The 15,130-nt window shown below is 45.0% G+C and overlaps 1 protein-coding gene across 14 annotated transcripts in view; it reads left to right on the top strand.

The window, feature by feature from the left end:
* The window catches only part of Shq1 (SHQ1, H/ACA ribonucleoprotein assembly factor), a 120,771-nt gene that overhangs the window by 75,527 nt on the left and 30,114 nt on the right, over nucleotides 1-15,130 (top strand). The gene's annotated exons all lie outside the window — the stretch shown is intronic.

The following is a 15,130-nucleotide window of genomic DNA, read 5'->3' as shown; positions in this document are numbered from 1 at the left end:
AATATTGTTTTTGCTTTGCCTCTCTTCAAACTGGCTATAATGTGAAAGGGGTCTTCTCTGGTCACACATATGTGGGGTTCTTAATGCTTCTTATCCAGATATCTGTTTTTAGATTTGTGGAATTTTGCACTTTAATTATTGAATGGGGTCTCCACCTTCAGTGTTTATCTCAGCTCCTTCTTCTCATGGAGTCTTAAGTTTCCACTCGATCTGGAGTTCCTGGACATGATTGTGCACTTTGCTCTTGCCGGCATTCGAATGCAGTGTTTACTTGGCTTACTCCTTCCCTGGCCTTATCTCCTGTTCCGTTCAGTCTGTTGATGTTTTCCACTGTGCATCTTATTTGGTTCATTTTACTGAATTCATTTCTAACACTTTGTTTCTGTTTCTTTGCTGAATTTTCCTACCCTGTTGCTGATGTTTTTATCTGAATTGTTGTTATTCTGATCCTTTATGCTGACTTTTCCTCTGTGTTACTGGTTTTCCTCTGGGACCTGGAGGACTTCATCTGTTGTCTGTATTCTCTTTGGCTTTTGAAATCTTCATTTGGCCTTTGCCTGGTGTCTGTCTCCAGTATGTGGAGAGTCCCTACCTCTCAGGATCATGTGGCCTTGCTTTCCGGTCCTTGCATTGCTGTGTGCATGTGCCTTGCACATCTGGTCTCAGTCACTTCCGCACTGTGAGAGGGGATCTTCTCGTTGAGCAGCCTGCTCTCAAAGGTTCACTCTCCAGCACTGCTCAACATAGGAGAAGCAAACTGCTGTATCAGCAGCAGCAACATCAAACCATCCAAGATAAATCTGCTCAGGTAAATTATAACCCCAGAAATGCATCTCCAGTGACCATAGAACTGAAAATGGCCATACCTATTATAGAATGTGCTGTGAAATAAAGGATTACTTATGTATGAAAATAGTAAGTGAATGAGATATAGAAAGTAGGCCAGGAAGGCTAAGTGTGGTGGCTGACACCTTTAATCCCAGCACGGAGATAGATGCAGGAGGATGGATCTCTATGAATTGAGGCCTGCCTGGTCTACATAACAAGTGCCAGGCCAGCCAGGGTTACATAGTGAGACTTTGTCTTTAGGAAAGAGACTAGGAAGGGGCTGAGAAAGAGGAGATGCAAAATTAAGTAGATCAAAGGAAAGGAGGGGTGTGAAGATGAATGATATACAAAGGAAGAGAAAAGAGCAAGAGATGGAGGGAGTGGGTACCCAAAGAAGATTCACAGTGCGGGAGTTCAGAAACAAAATTAGGTAAGTTTAAGAAAGGGAATAAAATACCATTAGAGAAAGTAATTTTGATAAGCTGATAAGGTAAAGATACTACTAAATATAAAGAAGGCAGAGCGTAGGGAAGAAACCAGAGAAAGGAAAAGTACTTCTGTAAATGAAAAAGGGGTTAGAGGACTATATGAAAGGGGATAACACACAGGATCTCTTTTAGAATACAGTATAGCAAAAACTCTCCTAATTAAGAAAAAGAAACCTGAGGGCGGGAGTGCTATATTGGAGCTTCTTTCTGACCCCTCAAAACTTGGAGCCTCTGGCTGTGCAGAGTAGGCGGGGTCAGCTGATCCCATGGGTCTCATTTTCCTTTGGGTTAGCTGTTGCCCAGTGTCTGCTGTCCACCACAGCCGTCTTCACAGTTACTGTTCCCCTTCTCTCTGGTATGAATAAGAATGGCCCTTACATGCTCAGGAGTTTGAACACTGATCCCCACTTGGTATGGGTAGATACGGGAGGTATAATCTTGTTGAAGGAAGTGTTACTGAGATGAGCTTCAAGATTTTAAAGCCATGCTCCATTCCCAGTTCAATCTCTGCTTTCTGCTTATATTTGGAAACATGAGCCCCTCAGCTCCCAACTTCCAACTCCACCTTTCCTGCCTACTGCCTGCCGCCATGCTAGCCCCAGCCTTCTGAGATCATAAGCCAGAAGTAAACTTTTTCTTTTATAAATTGGCTTGATCAGGGTGTATAAAACAATAATAAAATAGCAATGGTAAGTGACCAGTATACCTTATTTGTGTATTAGGACCTCTGTCATGTTTAGCTTTGCCTTATGCAGTCTAGGAAGATGTTCTCATTCTCCAAGGCTCCCCAGGTCATCACCCCTAATGTTTTAGCAGAGTGGGTCTCCCAAACCAAGTGTACTGAACACATGAGAAGAAGAATTGAGATCACAAGAGGCAGAGGTCAGTGGTGGCAGTGGAGAAATGACACTGTGGGTATGGTGTTTGGAACTGTGGAGTTCTTGGGCTGTGTTACAGTGAAGTACTGTGTCCTAAATGACATCTCCCACTGGCCTCAGCCTCAGACCACCAGGCTGAATTATCATTCTTTGTGATGTCTCTCTCGTCTTGAATCTTCTGCTACCTGCACCTTTGGGTCTGTTCTCCACAGCTGCTTCCCTGAAACAGACTGAGCTTCCCCAACCTGTGAATGTTCTCTACTCTCCGGCTCCCAGGGAAATTCAAGTTTTAACAACACATTCTTTTTCATGGTGGTGCCTGGCTGCTACCCTCAAAGTCATATGAACATGAAGGAATAGGATTCTCCCTGCTGCTAACCTGTCCACTGAAGAATCACTGTGTCATCAAAACCTGTATGCTGGCTCTACACAAACTGGAGTTCTCTGGAAAGAAGGAGCTTCAATTGAGACAATACCTCCAGAAGATCCAGATAGAGAGTATTTTCTTAGTGATTGATGGAGGAGGGTTCAGCCTATTGTGGACAAAACGAGCAAGCCAAGAGGAACAAGCCAGCAAACAGCACTCCTCTGTGGCCTCTCCATCAGTTCTTGCCTTCAGGTTCCTGCCCTGTCTGAGTTCCTGTCCTGATTTCCTTCAGTGATGGTCTAGCATGTGGAAGTATAACTAAGTAAACCCTTTCCTTCTGAGTTGCTTTTGCTCATGGTGTTTCATCGTGGCCATAGGAACCCTAACTAGGACAATCTGCAACTGGACATGAGACTTGGGGGTGCTGTGAGTTTGTCCTGTGGCCACACTGCCTGGCTTTACCTCTAGAAGCAGCAGCTGAGTCTTCTCCCTGCTCCAGGCAGCAGCTCCCAAGGTCCCACTGGGCTTGCGTCTCCCTGCCTTGCCCATCCATTCCTGCTCCTGTCCAGCATCACTTCACTTCCTCCATCACAGTCTCAGGAGGTTCCCCCGCCCCCATTTCTCTTTGGGATAAGATTAGTTTCCTCTCGTCTGTGACTCTTGACTTGCCCTCACAGAGGCAGCCTCTGCTCTTCGTCTTACCTGGAAATCTCATTTTAATCTTGGATTCAGTTTCAACAGATTCTAACTCTCTGTTTCCTAGGATTTTCAAGTTTTATGGCATACAGCTATTTTACCTTTTCCACTGTCTGAGATGTCTGGTTTTGCACTCAGGATGCCCGTATTTGCTCTCAGATGTTCTGCTTGCTCATAAGATCCACTTGGAGATGGAGGGGGTATTTGCCTCATTGATGGCTGCTTTTCTAGTTGATCTTGTCTATTTTTGATTGTCTTTTATATGATTGCTTTCAGCCTTTATCTGTGTCATTCTGGGATTTACTCTGCTTTATTTTCCTCCTTGGCCTCTAATATTAACACTTATTAACCAGTTATCAATTACATAAAGCCTTGCTTTAGTTAAGACTGTGTTTCCTCCCAACTTTCTGTCTTACAGTTATCTCATAGGTTTTAAAATCACTGAATTTTCATTATTATTCAATTCTAAGTATTTGCTGGTTTTATTCATACACTATGTTTGGTTCTCTCTTCCAAACTTACTTTTAGAATATTGTGTTTTCTGTTAACTTTGTGAACAAAGTTCTGTTCCTGTCAAAGAGCTGTGCTATTCTTTGGAAATTGGTTAAGATTAGTTTTATATCTAGCATATAGTCAGTTTTTGTAAATTTTCAGCTTTATTCAAAGCAGTGTTTATTTCCCGGTTGTTAGCTGCTGTGCTCTGTGTGTCTTAACATGCAAGTGAGCTAGCTTGGCAGTTGGATGCTTTGCTTTCTTTTGTCTTTACCGATTTGACTGTTGCCTCTGTCGGTTTGGAATTGGAAAAGGTGTGCGGAACGTCCTACTGTGTTGGCAGTCTTGTCTGTTTTCCTTACACTTGTCAGACTTTATGTAGAGATGCGTTGCTGGTGATAATAGTTTATAATTGTTACATCTCAGTGTTCATCATCTTGCAATCTTTGTATCACTAATAGTAGCTTTTGCCTCACTGTTTTGTCTGCTAATAGTGTGGCTGACTCAGCTCTATTTTTCTTCTTGTTTTTGAGGCCAATTCTTGCTATGTAGCCCAAGCTGGCTTTGAACTTGTAATGCTCCTGCCTTAGCCTCCCTGGTGCTGGGATTATAAGTATGTGCATCATGCCCCATTCCAGTTCTTTTAATTACTGTTTGGATGATTGATTTTTCTTTTGTTTTTAATGGATTTACTTTTTGTGAACTGTACTAAATTCAAATATCCTTACAAAACCTTGCCTTTTGTGTATGTGAACATTATACTTGGAGCATATGATGTCAAGCTGAAATCCATTAATAACTTGGGACTCTTTAGATGCTCTGGTCTTTGGTCCTCGTTAAGTAGGTTATGGTGTTTGGCTCATCTCAGTCATGTTTTCCTGTCTTTGATTCCCAGCTCCATAGTGAATCAATCAATCACTAAGTCCTGTCAGTTCTTCCTGTCCTCTCTTTCACGTAAATCCCTCCTTTAAGTCCCTATGCCTTTCCTCTAATCCAAGTCTATATTTCTTGTTTCCTGCCAGTGTCATAGGTGGGTCCTGTTGTAAATGACTCTGGAAATCCACCAGTCACTGTTTGTAGAGCTCTCCTGTATTCTAGTGCAAGATCAGTCATTGGAAGACTGAAGACTTAGACGAGAGTTTCTTGTTTGAAGGAGTTAAAATGAACCTTCTGTTTTACTTAAGATGTGAATGGAATATTGAGTGAGGAAAGCTGAGATTGGAGCTGGACTACCTTCTGCCATGCTAAATTCAGTCTCTCCAGTCAGGACAAATGTGAGTCCTGTCAGCTTTACAGTCACAGCCCCCATGCTCCAGTCTTGCCTATCAGGAGACCATATGAGATTGTCCCTTGTAGAGTTCCTGGCTTTAGGCTAGCCCCTTGTGACTTCCAACAGCTCCTGGGAGGTCACCACTTCTGCTCCTGTTTTCTTTGTCTCTCTGAAAGCCCAACATGACAGGCGTCTTTGCTGTTTTCCTCATGGATACAAGGGCACATGTCATCGTGTCATTCTGGTTCCCTTCCAGCTGTGTCATGTAACATCTTTGTCGTCACTTCTTCTCTATCCCAGCCCCCCCCCCCCATGACAACTGTGGTCTTATAGTAGTTTCTAGCTACGTTTCCCTTTCCTTCTCATCCTTAGTTGATTCATCAAACCAAGACCCAAGTCAGAGCGGCAGAAGCATACTCCGCCTCCTAAGACTTGTGAGCTACAGTCAGGCCCAGGCCCAGGCCCAGCACAGGATAGTGGAGACAGTCATTCAGAGACACGCAGTCGGCCTGGTCCACGCTCTTAGTGAAAGAGCGTCTTGAAGAGAGAGCTGAGGAGAGAGCGCAGCAAGGGAAGGGGAGGTGGGCCAGGCAGGGCATCACCTGTAGCACATCATGAAAGGTCAGGCAGTCCTGCAAGGTGTACAGAAGGGTGTTTGAAGTGTCCGTCCTGCCATGGCACACAGAAAATGGCAGGGAGGTGAGGAGAAGAGCTAAGTAAATGTACAAGTTGCGAGCTAATTGTCTTGGGTCACATTTGGTGGTTCTCGCTATGTTTTTTAGAAACTTTAAATTGGTTTTATCACTTAAAAATTGGAAGATTTTGTGTGAAAGTCAGATTTATAACTGCTCTTGAATCATGGCATTCTGGCAGTTGCTGGCCCATCCTCACATGGTAGCAGTTGGCTGGATCGGGGGCCAGCTGTCTGTATTATGTGGGACAAGTGCTTTCCATCCTGCCCACACTCCACCTGCCCACAGGACTCCATCTGTTTATTTTCTGTGGGCCACAGTTTGTGGCTTTGGCCTGTGGGTCAGAGCTCTGACACTGGAAATGGCTTCCTGTGATTGGGCAAGCCTCTGGCACTTCTGAATTGTCAGGGCCTACCAAATCCTGGGCACTTGGTCCTGTGGCACCTGGTTGGCAGCAGTGGCCACATTAGAATGACATGGGGTTTGGAAGCCACACTAGGATTCTAGAGGGCTTAGGGGAACCAGACTGAGGTTGTACCAGCCGGCCTGGTGGTTCATTTTGAGCTGCGTTGTTACGGCACAGTTTGGCTGCTCATTAGCCTCAAAGAGGCTGTGCACAGTTTAGGGAACAACCCGAATGTATGTATCCTAGGAAAAACTGCTGCTTGTCATTGTTCGGTGTCCCTAGCCAAACATGGAGAGGCTCCATTGCAGTTTGATTCTTTGAATGCACACTGAACAATAAGAACAACAACAGCAACAAAAGCACAACCTCACACAGCAGGACAGCAACATGAGCAAGATCACTGCCAGGCTCCCAGCCCTGTGTGCTTTAGCAAAAGCCAGTAAAACATGGTTGCCTTTGAATGGTGCTATGATCTTTCATCCTGGCTGCTGACGACAGCTTGCCTCTGCATTTAGCCTGTGTTCTTGTGTTGTTTATTTATTTATTTCCCTTTCTTGCACTTGGTATTCCTCCAGGCACTATCTGAATGTACCTCGCCATTGGGAGCACTAGGCAAGAAGAAAGTCCTGTTGCCTCTCCCTCAGGCTCAGGCTTAGGAAAATCAAAGCCAAGCGAGGCAGCTCCTCCTGCCTGCAGCAGGGTCAGCAGTGTAATGTTTTGCCTGTCAGCTTATCGCAGCTGATTTCTTGTGGTTTTGAGCAAGGGAGTGGGAGAGCTGTGTGGTTGCTGCCTTTTGAAGCAGGTAGGGCCTGCAGCTGTGATCAAAGTGGAGCTCTGTGCTCCCTGTCAACCAACCGCATTCCCTACCTCTTTGTAAACTGCTCCGTGTGGGGCTAGCTTTCTCAATGGAGTGAGATGACACCAAGAGAAAACCCACCTGGACTCTCAGACAAGGCATAAAAAGGGAACCGCACTTGGACCCCTCCCTTCTCCTTTGGAACAGCAAGCTGTTTGGAAAGCATCGTTTGAGTCAACCGCAGCCAGCTTTAGCATCCAGTTCCTGTAGAAACACGCACTACTAAGCTGCCATTGGGTTCAGCTCTGAGCATCTCACTGTGGCGGTTTTCAGTTGTGTGCTGTGCAAACCTGCCTTAGTGAAATAACACCTCAGCCACTCTCGTTCGTTTAGCAGTCAGGGATTTTTATGGGTACCAATTTGAGTCTGACAGGGACATGTTAGCCATTCTCTGGTTCTAATAATGCAAGGATCCTTCGTTTGTAACTCTCGAAGAATAAGTGAACACCGGGTTTGATGAAATGCCCAGCCATCCAGTGGGGCTTTCATCAGTGGTCACATGATCACTATTACAGTGTGGGATAGCTCCCAACCTCAGAACCGTTTTAGATAATTTACATGCCCTGTTGACAGGGTCTGGGACTGTGCACATTTAAAAGTAGCATCTGTTTTTAGAGTTGGCTTTTGCTGCCCCTCACAGACCTCTGCCAGTGCCACACAAGTTAGTTATGGAGTGATACATTCCAGTGCCCTTAAGTAGTTTTATCTAGTGTCAAAATCTGGAAACCCACCACGCTTGCTTTCACAGAAGGTAGAGCCAACGTTTAGTCAAATTTAGGGACTTAACTGTTGAGACTTTACCTTGAAGTGGGTTTGTTTGTTTGTTTGTTTGTTTGTTTGTTTGTTTGTTTTTCTAGAAGGTACGTGCCTGAGTGGTTATATCGTCTGGCTGGTGTAAGCACAATCAGTGACATACTCTGGTGTAGCTCCTGGGGGATTCTAGAGAATATACGAGTGCCAAGAACGGGGGAGCTTAAAAACAAAACCAAGGGGCCGGCAAGGTGGCTCAGTGGTTAAGAGCTTCTGGCCTCTGTGGGCATCAGGCTCACAAGTGACAAGAGACTTCATACACATAAAATATAAATTAAAACTTCATTTAAAAAAACAAGCAAACAATCTGAGTGCTTCATTATAAATATATAAAAGAATATGTTTGAGTCTGTGTGTCCAGATAGGAGTACATCAGCAGGCACCCTGGTAGATATGAATCAAGTAATCCCTTGAATTTCCGAATTTATTTGGAAAGAAAACAAATCTAACTCGAATGTCTAGAGCAACTATTATTTCTCAAAGGTGTATAATAGACCAGGCTCTTGTAAGGAAAACACCAGAGATGTGTGAGAGTGTGTGAGCAGTCAGGCAGCAGTCGGGCAGTGGCACAAAGATTGGGGACTTAGTAGCGTGGTCTTGCTTTGTGAGATGGCTTATCATCTGTGCCCTTGGGGGTGCTGTCTGGTCTCAGGAGGTAGTGCTGTAGGTAAAATGCTTGCCTTGGAAGCGTGAGGACCCGAGTTGGATCCCCAGGACCCTTATAAACATAGCTGAGGGCCGGCTATGACACGTGCTTGTAATTCCAGTGCTGAGGAGGAAGAGACGGCTTGTGAGCTAACCAGCCTAGACTGTTTGGAAAGTTCCAGGCCAGTGAGAGATGCTGTCTCAGAAACGAAAACACGGGGGTGGAAAGGTGGCTCAGCAGCCAAGGGACTACTGTTCCCAGCAGCCACTTGGTGTCTCACAACCATTCAAACTCCAGTACCAGGGGATCTGACACCCTCCTCTGACCTCTGTGAACATCAGATGTTCAGGTGCTGCACAGACAGACACACAGACAGAACACATAAAACCTTTTTTAAAAAAATGTTTTTAAGTAAAACAAGATGCATAAAACTGAGGAATGACAACCAAGATTTTCTGATCTCTGCACATGAGTCTAGGTGCACACACACACACACACACACACACACACACACACGTTCATAATCATACACAAGCCACACACACACAAGAAAACACCTGTTTTTGAGAAAGCATTTTTTCTGTAGTACACAAATTTAATGATATTATTCACTTTGGCTATCCATTTGTACAAATGAGATAGTAATTCCTAATGACCCGTATTTAGATTTTTTTGTTGGCTAAGAGGACTATATGAAGCGGTATTAAAGTTTAAAAAAATGTTTTAGTTCAGAAAATACTGAAGTGGCTTTGTAGGTCAAGAGTCTTGGGGCAGATGCCTTCAGACATCTAAATTGGCCGTCACAGTGCTGTAAGTGACACTTGGGATATGCAAGTTACAAGCCGTGCACTTGCACAGAGAAAACGCCTTCCAGAGATTCTGCACATGTGCTACAGTATAAAGGTTTGAGGTGGCTTTTCTTTTAAAGACCTTTGAGATAAGGAGCATAGAAGTAGAGGTCTGACACTTGTATGTGAGCAGGGAGGCTGCATCTAGGACTCTGGCTCCAGCCCTCCTCCTACAGCTGCCTCCGGAAGCTACAGCTTCTCCTTCAGGACTCCTAGTAAGAAGGTGTTGGTGAGAGTGGAGTTGGGCTATTTTAAGTTAATTTTTATTGAAGTCTGTGCAGACTCTTTGGCTTTTTAACAGAGTAAAACTTTACATGCCACTGTCCCAATTCTAAAACTTGACTGAGAAGCACCCTCAGTCTTGACTGAGAAGCTGTCCCAGCACCACCCTTTCTGTGTCTACATTGCCGCTGCTTCTCACAGACTTGGTTTGGCCTGGTTTTGAATTTTCTGTAACTGAGAAAATGAATAATGAAGCTGCTATTTTGTGAGTGACTCTCTTTGGTCAAAATTATTTTGAGAGTATTCTATTCGGACTCTCAACACCAGCCTGTACCGATCTTCTTAGAGCACCTTAAAAAACAGCTTACAACACAGCATGGCAGCCTTAACCCTGCACAGGACACAGCTATCAGAGGAGCTGGCCAGCCTTTTGTGATGTGGGGGATACTGGGGAGAGTTGGTTGTAGCATGCAGTGAACGGAGCCTGTGAAATCATTGAATTCGAGCCTCCGGGTGAGGATGTCACCATATCTTTGTAGGTCAGGGTTCAACCTCCAGTACTCTCCTGATGGCTTCTCCATCGTCAGTTACCACTTTTTTAGGAACTGATTTCAGACACACACCATTAAGTACTTTAAGCTCCATTCGTTACATACAACGTGAGGCACTTTCAGAATTGTTCAAGTCTGGCTTACCACATGCTGTGCTTCATGGAGCCACGAGGTAGCTGCAGAGAGGACAGGGAGCTGAAGAGCTCTGTCTCCTCTGTAGATATGGAGGACCCTTTCTACACATCCCTTTCCAGCCTACAAAGATAGGTGGGTTTTGTTTTTGTTTTTAACTTGACCAGATATTTGGTTTTACTCATAATTATTAACTTATTTTCTGCTTGCTGCCAGAAATTGTTTTTAATCAGTCCGCCTTCCTCTCTGCCCCTCCCCCTCTCTGCCGCCCAGTGCCCTTTCCTGAGATTCCTCACAGGCAGCCTGGAGAGGTTTGCTTACTGGGGACTGCTGTGAGGACTGAATGGATTAATGAGGCATATCACTATGAACAGAGCCTACCCCAGCATAGGACCCAGGAAGTAAACAATCCTGTAACCTATACAGAAAGAATCTTTGTCCCTTAACATTGGCCCTGGATATGGTCCAGGCCACGTTAGACCTGCTTTCTGATCTAGCCATGTCGATGAAACACTTGATTCCTCTTCCCCTCTTCTTGAATCTCGAGTGTGTGTGTGTGTGTGTGTGTGTGTGTGTGTGTGTGTGTGTGCACTGAGCTAATGAAAACTCATTCATTCATTCATTCATTATCAGAGTCTTAGAGACTCCACCAGGTGGTGGTGGCCCGCGCCTTTAATCCCAACACTTGAGAGGCAGAGGTGGGTGGTCTCTGTAATATAAGGCCAGTATGGTCTACAGAGCTAGCTCCAGGACAGCCAAGGCTACACGGGGAAACCCTGTCCTGAAAACCAAACAAAAAAATAATAAAGGAAGGAAATAAAAATCCAGCAGATGCTTGTAAAGTTACCCTGAGAGCACTCACTAAAGCACTTAAGGGGTTACTGTTGTTACGCTGCTGTATACCGGAGACTCTGTGTGTCATGTGTAGACCTGTGGTTACTTTCTAAGGCCTTCCTATACCTTATCACATTCCAAGAAGACGAAAGTTCTTTTCTGCCAGTGCCTCGGAGAGTGGCTCCTGTCATGTCCGTAGAGAAAGGTTTGATCTGGCTTAAGGCTTTAGTTGGTTTTCCTAAGCTCATAATAGAAATCAAGTAGAGGTGTCTTCATAGTACTAAAATGTGTGTACATAGGGGTCCCACCCTGACATGGGTGTGTGGAGGCCAAAGGTAGAGTTCAGGTAGACTTGCTGACCAGTAAGTCTTCAACTATTTCTGCCTCCTGCAAGGGTTACAGGTGCTTACTGATGCATCCAGAATGTTTTCTTTAATTTTTAAAAATAAATTTATTTATTTATTTATTATTTATTTATTTATTATTTTTGTTAAGTGTGGAGATGAAAAGCTAGCCTGACTTTTTACATGAGGTCTGGAGCTGTGAATTCAGGTCATCGGGCCTGTACTGTAAGCACTTTACCTGCTCACCACTCTCCAAGCCAAGATTTAGGGTCTCTTTTGTAAGATTTATTTACTTATTGTAGCTACAGTCTCCTATGTGCATGTATGCCTGCATGCCAGAAGAGGGCACCAGATCTTATTATAGATGGATGTGAGCAGGCACCTTGTGGTTGCTGGGAATTGACCTCAGGTTCTCTGGAAGAGCAGCCAGTGCTCTTAACCTCTGAGCCTTCTCTCCAACCTACACTTCCACTTTTTAATGTGGGTACTGGGAAGCCAAATTCAGGTGTTTATGCAGCAAGCACTTTACCCACTGAGCTGTCTTCTTAGCCCCACATTGAAACTTTTTACTGTATTTCTCACACATTAAATAATTTCAGTTATGGCCACAACATAAGCAGTTGAAAGAGTAAGAGGGAGATCCCCACTCCCTGGGAACCGTGGGAGTCCTGCCCAGTGGCAGCTCTCTTACCATGGCAGTCACAGGTATTCAAGCAAAGGAGCTCACCAGAGCCTCGGTTGTAAGTGGTAGGCTGAGGTAGAACCATTCTGTAGGACTGAACTCTCAGTGAGTGTGTCTGTTAACAGACATCTGAGTGTCCTGCAGGAAGTCCTGCTCAGCTATTCAACCTTTGAGCTTCCGTAGGTGGAAAGTTAACGGAGAGAAGCAGTGATGGTTGCCCTGTGATGGTGGCGGTTAACCTCAGATGCTGCATCTACAAGCCACAGAGCTCCTGCACTTCCAGCCATGCCAGAAGCTAAGGGGAGCAGTGGGGCCACCCTGCCCTGTCAACACCTTCACTCCCCATCCGCAGCCTCCAGGCCTGTGAAAGAACCACTAGTCTATAGTGCTGACTAGGGCAGCTCCAGAGTGGGAAGTCAGGAGAACTGCTAGTCCACAGTCTACAAGGCTCTCACTGTCACGCCACAGAGCACCTTCAGATAGACTTGGACGCTGAACTGAAAGCTGACATGGTTTAAACAACTTGTACTTGGGGCTGGAGAGCTCAGCAGGTTCAATTCCCAGTACCCACGCTGGCACCTCACTCATGTCCGTAGCTCCAGTTCCCTCACACAGACATGCACAAAGGCAAAACATCGGTGCACTTAAAACAAAAATAATTATAAAACAACGGCCACTTGTCCTCAGCTGGGTTAAAGCTGTAACTCTTTATTCGGAGGGCAGACGTCAGCGTCTGTGGTGCTGCTGCTTCAGACGGCTGCCACTGGGTGTTTGTATTTTATCTCGGAATCTCAGAAGCAAGGTAGGACTTTTGCTGGCAGTGTCTACCTAAAGCCTGTGTAGTATCTTTTAGATCATGCCATAAAAATAGGTTTAGGGCAGGGAGGGACCAGTGAGATGGCTCAGCAGGTAACTGTACTTAGCCCCATGCCTAACACCCGTTTCAGTCCCTGAAATTAGAGAACCAACTCCCTCCAGTTGTCCTCTAAACTCTGCTCGCACACCAAGGCACTTCCACCACCACATACTCTAAGTAAGTAAGTGTAATTTTTAAAAGTAAAGTGGGGGGAGGGGGCGGGGATTCTGTAGAAAGGAATTCTGATGTGGCACTGTCATTAGTGTCCTTTAAAAAATATTATTGCTTGGCTCCAGATTGAAGCTCAGGGGCAGAATCCCTACCCTACAGATGAGGTGTCCTGGCAGAGTTAGCCAGCAGATTGTCATCCTGTGTGCACTGCCTCAGACTGCCTCACTGGAGTCCTGGCCTGCACTAGCAGGAGCTGGCTCTGGTCTCAGACCATCCTGCCCAGAAGGCCTGGGTTTGAGCAGAGGAAATGAAAGCTAGTGGTTTACTATGAAATTTACAGACCTGCCGTGGCAGGAAGTGGTGAGAAGTTGATTGATCACTTAGACACAGCTCTGTAACAGCGCCTCTGCTCTCACTTAGGCCTGAGTCCTGCCCCCTGATACATCGTAGGTTCTTTCTGTCCTTTGGCAATTTGTTAAGAGGGGCTGTGGGTCCTTCTTAACACTCCCTGCCACAAAGCTCAGTCACCAAATGTGAGGTAATTGGGGAGTATCAGTTTAGCTGTGTCAGAGGTGTGTGCTTGTTGCTTTGACGCTTTCACTATAGGTAAGTTTACCTGAACTCATCAGTTAGCAATCTATAACTTAAAATAATCCTCCAAATGGGATGTCCCTGATGTTACAACTGTACAAAGAATGTGCAGTTACATGGTGGGGTTATAGTGGAACAACTAAGAAAAGTCTAGTTCCGGCTGTGACTTAATGTAACACTAGTATGATCCAGTTGTCCAGTCTCTTGAGTCTAACAAATGTGTTCTTAGCATGTGAGATGTCTCCCATTTACACACGTAACTGCAGCCAGGGATGCATGTGTTCACTAAGAATATCAGAAAGTGTCTGGCACGTGGCACGTGTAGGAGTCTGGCTATTCAATGCCCTTGACAAAGCTTTTTTTCTCTTTCTTTCCTGTCTTTTTTTTTTTTTTTTTTTTAAGTGTAAACTAGCCAGTTCTGCCTTGGATATGACAAAAAGAATCAAAGACACCAGCTCCCTTAGATGGCTTGGTTTTGGAAGCGGCTTCACCATTACAGAGATGGATTCTAGAACTTACAAGGAACAGCAGATTTGACTGATAGTAATATTCCCATGCTTGAAAGAACAAAATGGCTGCCTAGTCAAAACTTGATTCTTCTCTTCAAATAACTTCCCCATTTTCCTCTTATCTGTGTGAAACAGTTGAGCAATGAGCCCCATTTCCATTTCCCCAATTCTTTCATCTCACAGTATATGCCCATACTATTTTGAAATTTAATCACTTTTTTATTGTTGTTTTTTACATTCTAGCCATTGACCCAACTCCTGGTCCCCCCTCTCCCAGTTCCTCATCCCATTCCCCCTCCCCCTTGCTTCCAAGAGGATGCTATCTCCACCCCCATCCCGGGCATCCCCCTTCCCTGGGTCATCAAGTCTTTCCAAGATTACATGCATCTTCTACTGAGGCCAGACCAGACAGTCCTCTGATTGATGATGATGATGATGATGATGATGATGATGATGATGATAATAATAATAATAATAATAATAAATCTTAGAGTTCAAAGGTAAATGAACATAAGTTTTTTTTTTTAAGTAAAGCACTTTTTCTGGAGAAATACTCATATATATTGTTATAGGCACAGGTGCCATTTCGCTGGCCTGGCTCACCATAACTGCATTTATATAATACCTCATGACAGTGAAGGGCCAGCTGCAGGCCATCCCTTTGCTGAGGCCTGTCTGGAACCCCGTTTACCTTGGCAGGCCTTTTCCCTTCCGTGGCTGGAGATGCCAACTGATGCCCAGGGCTTCCATCATGTTCCTGCTGCCCTTGCCGCCCCCTGCTGGTCTGCCCATCCTTGGACGCTGCTCCACATGTCAGTGTGGAAACTCATAGGAACACTAACTGTTGTGAGGAAGGGGCTCAGACACGTGCCAGCTCCTGCATGGGAAGTGTCATCTTGTTCACCAGTTCTTCTGAAAGGAAGCATATTTGTTTATTTGTTTATTGTGTGTGAACACATGT

The sequence above is a fragment of the Rattus norvegicus genome, chromosome 4, assembly GCF_036323735.1.
Source record: "Rattus norvegicus strain BN/NHsdMcwi chromosome 4, GRCr8, whole genome shotgun sequence".
NCBI lineage: Eukaryota > Metazoa > Chordata > Mammalia > Rodentia > Muridae > Rattus > Rattus norvegicus.
This window is presented reverse-complemented; position numbering and strand designations above follow the sequence as displayed.